Source organism: Musca vetustissima, unplaced genomic scaffold (genome assembly GCF_032173495.1).
Source record: "Musca vetustissima isolate MV318-11 ecotype Yass unplaced genomic scaffold, APGP_CSIRO_Mvet_v1 utg5974, whole genome shotgun sequence".
NCBI classification, from domain to species: domain Eukaryota; kingdom Metazoa; phylum Arthropoda; class Insecta; order Diptera; family Muscidae; genus Musca; species Musca vetustissima.
Genome location: NW_026889682.1, coordinates 90,986 through 99,467, shown reverse-complemented (window position 1 = coordinate 99,467; position 8,482 = coordinate 90,986).

Below are 8,482 nucleotides of genomic sequence, written 5' to 3'. Positions count from 1 at the left end.
TGCGCACCAGGCGAAAAGACAGACGGACGGCCCAAATGGCTTGGTCCAAAGAAACATGGGGTCTAAAATCAATATTTCGATGAGGCACATTTTTGCCGTATCAAAGTATATATATCCTCATTAGCCATAAGGCTGAGGGTATAAATTCCGAACATTGGGGCGTTCAGTATTATTGGTATTTTATCGTCTGAGAATGCGAAATTTTAGTCCATAACCACTCAAAAAACATAACAGGTGAGTAGGAGACGGGACAATTATTATATATATTCAAGATAAGGTCTTTCACATTAATTGGGGGTACATTCGGGGTAGTTCCGGTATAGTGGTACATCAGTATTTGGAGCTTTTGGTCACATATTTAACCAAATCACCTTTGATTTGGTATTTCGGTATCTCACTAAGTGGAAAGTCTACCAATTAAAACTGGTCCACTTTTTAGGTTAGCTCCCATATAAAACGCCATCCTGAATTTCGGTATTTTGGGGAGTTTGAACACGTGTTTCAACTATAAAATTGCTATAATTTAATATTTTGAATTCTCGTTGTAAAAGAAAACAACCCTTTCAAAGACAAGTAAGGGAAGTTCAAAAGTAGGTCGGACCGACAATATGATATGAGTATATACAGGAGCTGCTCATATATGCGATGATTCGCATAGCATATTATCAAAAACAGAAATAACACGTACCAAAGATCATTCTAGATTCAATTTGATATGCTATGCGCAATTTCGTGTCAATCGAATGAAATATTGGGGCATTGGTGTTTAATTTTCTTAAAATCGGATGAAAATATATACATAGGAGCTATATCTAAATTTTTATCGATTTCAATGATAAAATTTCAATGATGAATTTCCATCTGCGAAGCCTTGAGATGACTAGATATGAGAAATGGATCACATAAGATAACCCTGAGCGAAAACGGTGGCCAAACCAGGACAAACGACCACGAAGGTTCTGGTATGCATTTGTAAACAAAGTACAGGTCGTATTTATGATCCGAATTGGATGAAATTTGGCACAGGTCACTTATTTGGCCCAAGGACGAACCCGAATCAACTCTATTTCATTTTACTGGTCCTTCAAAAATGGGATGTATGTTAGGATTCATCTGTTGAATATACCCAAAGTGGTGAAGGGTATCATATAGTCGGCCCCGTCCGACTTTACTGCTTTCCGTACTAGTTTATTATGAGTTGCTTCCATATGGGCAAACACTATATTCTGATCGGACAGAAATGGCCAACAGGAGAGGTGTCGTGTTCCACCAGGACAACGCTAGGCCACACACATCTACAGTGACTCGCCAGAAACTACGGGAGCTTGGTTGGGAAGTTTTAATGCATACGCCATACAGTCTGGATTAAATTTTCTGTAGCCCCCATATAAGGATATCCTCTTTTTCCTGCATTGCAAAATTTCTTTAATGATAAAAAATTTGTATCTAGGGAGGGATTGTGAAAATCGGATATTAGAGTTTTTTTGTAAGTGGAGAGCAGGACTTCTATGTGAGAGGTATTATGAAGTTACCTTTAAAGTGACAAGAAATCATACAACAAAACGGTGCAAATCGGACATTTCGAAGCATGTTAAAAAAATTCCTATAGTACATATAAAAATAATAGATTTTTTCCCCAACCTAATATATTAATTATTATACCCTCCACCATAGTATGGAGGTTATATTAATTTTGTTTTTCCGTTTGTAACTCATCGAAATAATCATAAGGATTATTTCGATGAGTTACATATAATGAGTTAATATAAGGACATATATTCTTGATCAGCGTAAAATTCTATAACAATATAGCCATGTCCGTCTGCCTGTTCGTCTGTCTGTTGTAATCACTCTAGCGTCTAAACGAATTAAGATAGCAGGTCAAGTTGGAAGAAGGGTTTTATCGGTCCACGTTTAGGCATAGCTCCCATATAAGGGTACCCCCCCCCCCCCCAAATTTTCGGTATTTTGAGGTTCTTGAGCTGGGTTTTAACTGAATTCGCTGAAATTTGGTACATTGAGTTCTTATCGGGGTAGCAAATCTCTCCACTAAAAATTATAAATTTGGGTCCATATTTACGGGTAGCCCATTTGGGGAGTTTGATCGCATTTTTCGACCGAATTCGCAGAAATTCGGTACTTTGAGTTCTTGTTGGGTAGGAAATCTCTATACTAAAAATTATAAATATAGGTCAATTTTTTCGGGTAGCCCCCATATAAGGGTACCCCCCAATTTTCAGTATTTTTGGGTTCTTGAGCGCGGTTTTCAACCGAATTCGCTGAAAAATGGTACATTGGATTCTTATTATGTACCAAATTTCCCCACTAAAAATTATAAATATAGGCCCACTTTTTCTGGTAGCCTCCATATAAGAGTACCTCCCACTTTCCAGTTTTTGGGGGGTTTTGACCGGATTTTTTTTACCGAATTGGCTGTAATTTAGTAATTTCAGTTATTATTGGGTAGAAAATGTCTCCACAAAAAATTATAAATATAGGTCAATTTTTTCGGGTAGCCCCCATATAAGGGTACCCCCAATTTTCTATATTTTGAGGTTCTTTAGCGCGATTTTTAACCGCTGAAATTCACTGAAATTTGGTATTTTGTAGTCGTATATGGTAGCAAATCTCCCCAAAATTATTAATATTCACCCCTTTTTAGGGGTACTCCCCATATAACCCCCTTTTTTATATTAAAATAGTTATCTGATTTGTTCCGTGTGTTGCGGTTGGGTAGTCGTTACGTCAATTTTTACCCTACAAAGACTATAAAGATATTGTGATAAAAGAAAACTCAAACATGATGATAATGAAATATATTGACAGACATTTAAGCATCTCCTCAATATAGTGATACCTCCTGAAGGAAAGAATTGAGATAAACAATTAAAATATTGCGTTCAAAATTAGCATATACGGGTCATTAATTAGGCATAGCCCTCATATAATGATATCCCGAAATATTCACTATTTCCTACACTATGTAATCAATATTGGTCCCCCTTTAGGCATACCCTCATATAACTTTGTAATCTAAATTACAGTAGTTTGAGGATTTTATACTCTACCATGCGTTATCAGTATCAGTCCACTTTTTGGATCTTACAGATTTTAGGAAAAATCCCCATTAAAAATTGCTGAAGATTGTATTTGGTGCACATAATGGTTTACATAAATCGGTTTGTAGAATTATCGATATATGCCCACTTTTTGATATGTTCCCTATATTTTCATTGAATGTATTTGTCAGTACAATTATGGTGGAGGGTATCCAAAGTTCGGCCCGGCCGAACTTAACGCTTTTTCTCTTGTTGTTCTTTAGATTGGTATGAACTATATAGAAATTTTGTCCGGATTCTGCAATTAACTCTGCGTAAAGTTAAAGTCCAGTGATTGTTGTGTACGTTTTGATAGGTTCGGTTCATCCCACTATAACGATTGGTGTATAAAGTGATCTAACTTTGCGTGTTTTAACACCTTTTGTACTAACAAAAAAAGGACATTTGTTATTTGACGTCAATCAGCTTCGACGTAAACTTCAATTGAACTTCAAAATACAACCAGCGATATTCAATTTACACATAAATGAATTTTAAATCTATGATATAATCAATATACTTTCATTACTGCCAATTTTATAATTCCCTGATATATAAATTTACATTATAATTTAAAAATAATTTGAACCTAATTTAAAATAAAATTTAATTTATTATGTAAATATTTTCATAACCACACATACGTTCATATACAAATTAGTATCAGAGAAATCAGTTTGATCAGTTTTGCCACACATATCGTATACCTATGTAATACATCCTTTCACTTATTTCCCCATTGATTACAAAATTCCTAATTGATTAACATTACGTTTTGGGTAATTGCTGCAATCGTCGACGAAGAAGAAGAAGACGAGTAACTTAATACAGCTTAATTTATTGACTCAAAACTTTCTATGAAAATTAATTGACCACAATTGTGTTGTGTTCAACAAACTGCTGACAGCAAAAATGCATTTGAAATTATTTATTGAGAAGTGTTTGACTGTAAAATAGGATTTGTGGTGGCATTGTGGGAGTTAATGGCAAAATGGGAATTTTAATTATGTTTGATTATTCACATAGATATTTTTGTTGGGAATGAAGTTAGAAGGAAGTCATTATTATATATATATATATATATATATATATAGAGAGAGAGGGAAAAATAAGAAAAAATATGTTGAATTCTAAAAAAAATGTCGTAACTTTTTTTATTTCTTTCCCTCTCATATTCATCTTCTGCATAACTCGCTTCATATCTTCCAAAGCCGTTTTTCTTCCTCTTATTAATTAGTCTGAATGCTGTCATACTGTCATTTGGATGCCATCCCCTTTTCAACTGATTATGTGTGTATGTATAGTTGTCATGTCATCCCTCTTTTTTGTCTCTATCTTGTTTTTCTTTCTACTCATAATTATTTTCTTTGGTTGATAATTTGTAATAATTATGTTTGCTATTCATATGAACTTGATTCCGGGAAATCCGAAATCTATTCAAGTGAATAGATTTATATCATGAAAATCTGAAAAAATAATACTTCAGGAATTTTGAGTGGAAATTAAAGCAAACAGTTTACTAAAATAAGGAAAAACAAATAAAAATTTCGTTAAGTTCGGTCGTATCGAACTTTTTGTATATTTCGCCATGTGGTGGTCACTTAAATTTCCTTAAATCGATCATTGCTTTTATACTCGTATGAGGGGTATGATATAATGCTCTGAGAAGTTAATGTTCTAAATTACAGACACTTAGATTGGAAAAATGGGGTACCGATATATGGGAGCTATCGTAAAAAGTTGATCAATATTGAAATTCTTTATAAGAGGATGTGTCAGAAAAGTGACAAAGATCTCCAAAATACCAAATAATGGGGAGTAATGTTATATGGGGGCTGTTGGATTAGGGAACCCCACCCATTCTCGATTTTAATTTTTCAAGATTTTAAATGGGAGAAGAAAAATAATTTACCAAAAATTTTTGTTATTGCTTTGTTGTTTTTTGTAATTAAAGAAAAGTCCTTATTTTTGATGGCGGGCATGATAACTCTTCACTGAAACATCGGAATCCGAAAATTCCAACGGTGTTAGAAAGAGTACATATCTGGCTCTCGTATGAACTAGGATTATTGACTTCGCTCTAAATTCCAACGGTGTTAGAAAGAGTACATATCTGGCTCTCGTATGAACTAGGATTATCGACTTCGCTCTAAAATAAACAAAATGGCGGACCTTTGAAAAAATAGTTTTGGAAAATCGCCGATTTTTGACCAAAAACCAAGTTAAAAAATAAGGAAGATCTTCACCGATTGGCTTTATCCTAGTTCATACGATAGCTATACACTCACAGAGAAACGTGTAAAAATTTGGAATCGATTGGGTTATTAGGTTTTGAGTTATCCTACCCGCCATTCGCAAAAAAATGTTTAGAGAAAAACGCGTTTAAAGTTTGAGAAGCCCTTTAGCCGTCACTTGATGCTGACACAATATCTTCAAGAGTTCTTGAGATTTTCACTTGGAATTTTGTAGAGACATTCTTGAATTAGTGTAGAATCGAATTAAATAAAAAAAAATTGACCCCGAGAATGGGGGGGTCCCCTTAAGCTCATTTTTATACCCTTAACCACACTGTGGTACAGGGTATTATGTCTTTGTGCATATGTTTGTAACAGGCAAAAGAAACCGATATAGGCACACGGTTCCTTTTGAGAATATGCATAGAATCACCTTCTGAGTCGATTTACGCATGTCCGTCTGTCCGTGCATGTATTTTTGTGAAAAAAGTACAGGTCGCATTTATGATCCGATTTGGATGAAATTTGGCATATGTCTCTTATTTGGCGCAAGGACGAACCCTATTGAAATTGGGAAAAAATCGGTTCAGATTTAGATATAGCTCCCATATATATTTTCGTCCGATTTAATGTAAATGGTCCGCCAAAGTCCCTATATATCTTTTGATTTGCACGAAATTTGGCACAGCGTAATGAATTAGGCCTAGAATGATGTGTGTTAAGTTTCGAGAAAATCGGTTCAGATTTATATCTAGCTCCCATATATATTTTCGTCCGATTTAACGTAAATGGTCCACCAAAGTCCCTATATATCTTTCGATTTGCATGAAACTTGGCACAGCGTAATGAATTAGGCCTAGAATGATGTGTATTAAGTTTCCTGAAAATCGGTTCAGATTTAGATATAGCTCCCATATATATTTTCGTCCGATTTAATGTAAATGGTCCACCAAAGTCCCTATGTATCTTTCGAGTTGCATGAAATTTGGCACAACGTAATGAATTAGGCCTAGAATGATGTGTGTTAAGTTTCGAGAAAATCGGTTCAGATTTATATCTAGCTCCCATATATATTTTCGTCCGATTTAACGTAAATGGTCCACCAAAGTCCCTATATATCTTTCGATTTGCATGAAACTTGGCACAGCGTAATGAATTAGGCCTAGAATGATGCGTGTTTAGTTTCCTAAAAATCGGTTCAGATTTAGATATATCTCCCATATATATTTTCGTCCGATTTAATTTAAATGGCCCACCAAAGTCCCTATATATCTTTCAATTTTCACGAAATTTGGCACAGCGAAATGAATAAGGCCTAGAATGATGTGTGTTAAGTTTCCTCAGATCGGTTCAGATTTAGATATAGCTTATGTATCTGACCAAATGAAAAATGTAGGATCGGTTGCAGAATGACATTCTTTTCGATCCAATTTCATGTTACTGGTTCTTTAAAAATGTGACGTCTATTAGTATTCATCGGTTGAATATACCCAAAGTGGTGAAGGGTATCATATAGTCAGCCCCGTCCGACTTTATTACTTTCCTTACTGGTTTCCTTCTTAAAATTCTTTTTATTTACTCGGATTTTACGTTAAATTAAAAGGTATCTTCTGGATGAATATATATTGATTATATTGATTTAATCATTTCATATTTATTTTTTTATAATTTATTATTGAACCCAAAAAGCCCCATAACTTCACACAAAATATTCTAATTAATTTCAAATTAAATTTCAATACAGTTTTATATATAAACGAATACAAACACAAAAACATTATACATATTTAAAAAGGGCTTAATTACGAACAATAAACAAAAAATACACATATACATAGAAATTATTATATGGACAATTATGAAAATATAGCAGGTAATAAGAGACAGATAAATTGGACACGTACGCACATAAAATTAAATTAAACACACACACACACGCACAGACATATCAATCAAATACATATTGTAAACAAATAAATTCGCGAACGAAATCATCCATTTGATTATATTTAGATTAAGTTTTGAATAAAATATAATTACTATAACAATTTGTAATAAACAATTAAAACGCACAGATAACATAATAAATAATTTAAATATGTAGTTTATGATTGTTATTGAAAATTCTGGATTAGATGTAATCAAAATTAAATACATACACAACGAAATACAGTATATATACACAGACACACACACGCACATGAACATGAATAGACATTTATTGAAAGTTATTCCGAAAAAAATTAAGGGAAACAAATATTATGTTAGAATATAGATAGGGATTAGTTTCAATTCAATTAACCAACAAACAAACAAACGAACGAACAAATTACCAAATTCCGAAAATGTGTTGTTAGTGACAGGATTTGGTATTTAGTTTATGTACATACAACAAATGATTCATGTTTATAAAGCTTACTTTCGTTAATAGGAAATTAATGTGAAATTTATTAATTTTGTTATTCTTAAGGATTTACGAAAAGTATCCAGGGAACAAAAAAATCTATATGAGTAATTAATAAGATGAGAGCTATGGTAAGTTCAGCCGGATCCTAATGCCTTCATGTAATTTTATTCAGTCAAATTTCATCTGGTTGTTTTTGTTATAAATATTATTCCCTTCTAAAAAATTACCATTAAAACTACAAAAGGAATTTACAGTCATTTCCCTTCCCCGAAAACGTGGATCATTATTGATTTTGTTAGTTAGGTCTCAATGAGAACATAAAATATCAATTCACAGTCAATTCGGTTGAGAATGTACCAAAAGACTTCAATATACCAAAAATAATGAGATACCCTTTATATGGGAACTATGCGTACCCATGGACCTATTTTAACAATTTAAGTCCAAAATTGTTTCTAAAAACAATTTTGGTAATATAGTTAAATTCCATTTTACTATCTTTTATTATAGCTTTGTGCAGCCCCAAAAGTTTGTAACGCCGTGAAATATTGGTCCTAGACCCACCTTTAAGTATACCGATCGTCATATCTCGACTAGTTGTGTCGATCTAGACATGTGTGTCCGTCCGTCCGTCCGTCTGTCCATTATAATTTGTAAACACGATAGAAGCCACAGTTATGGACCAATCTTCACGAAATTTTGCATGTAGGATGGGTTCTGGCCAATGAAGACCCCTATTGTTT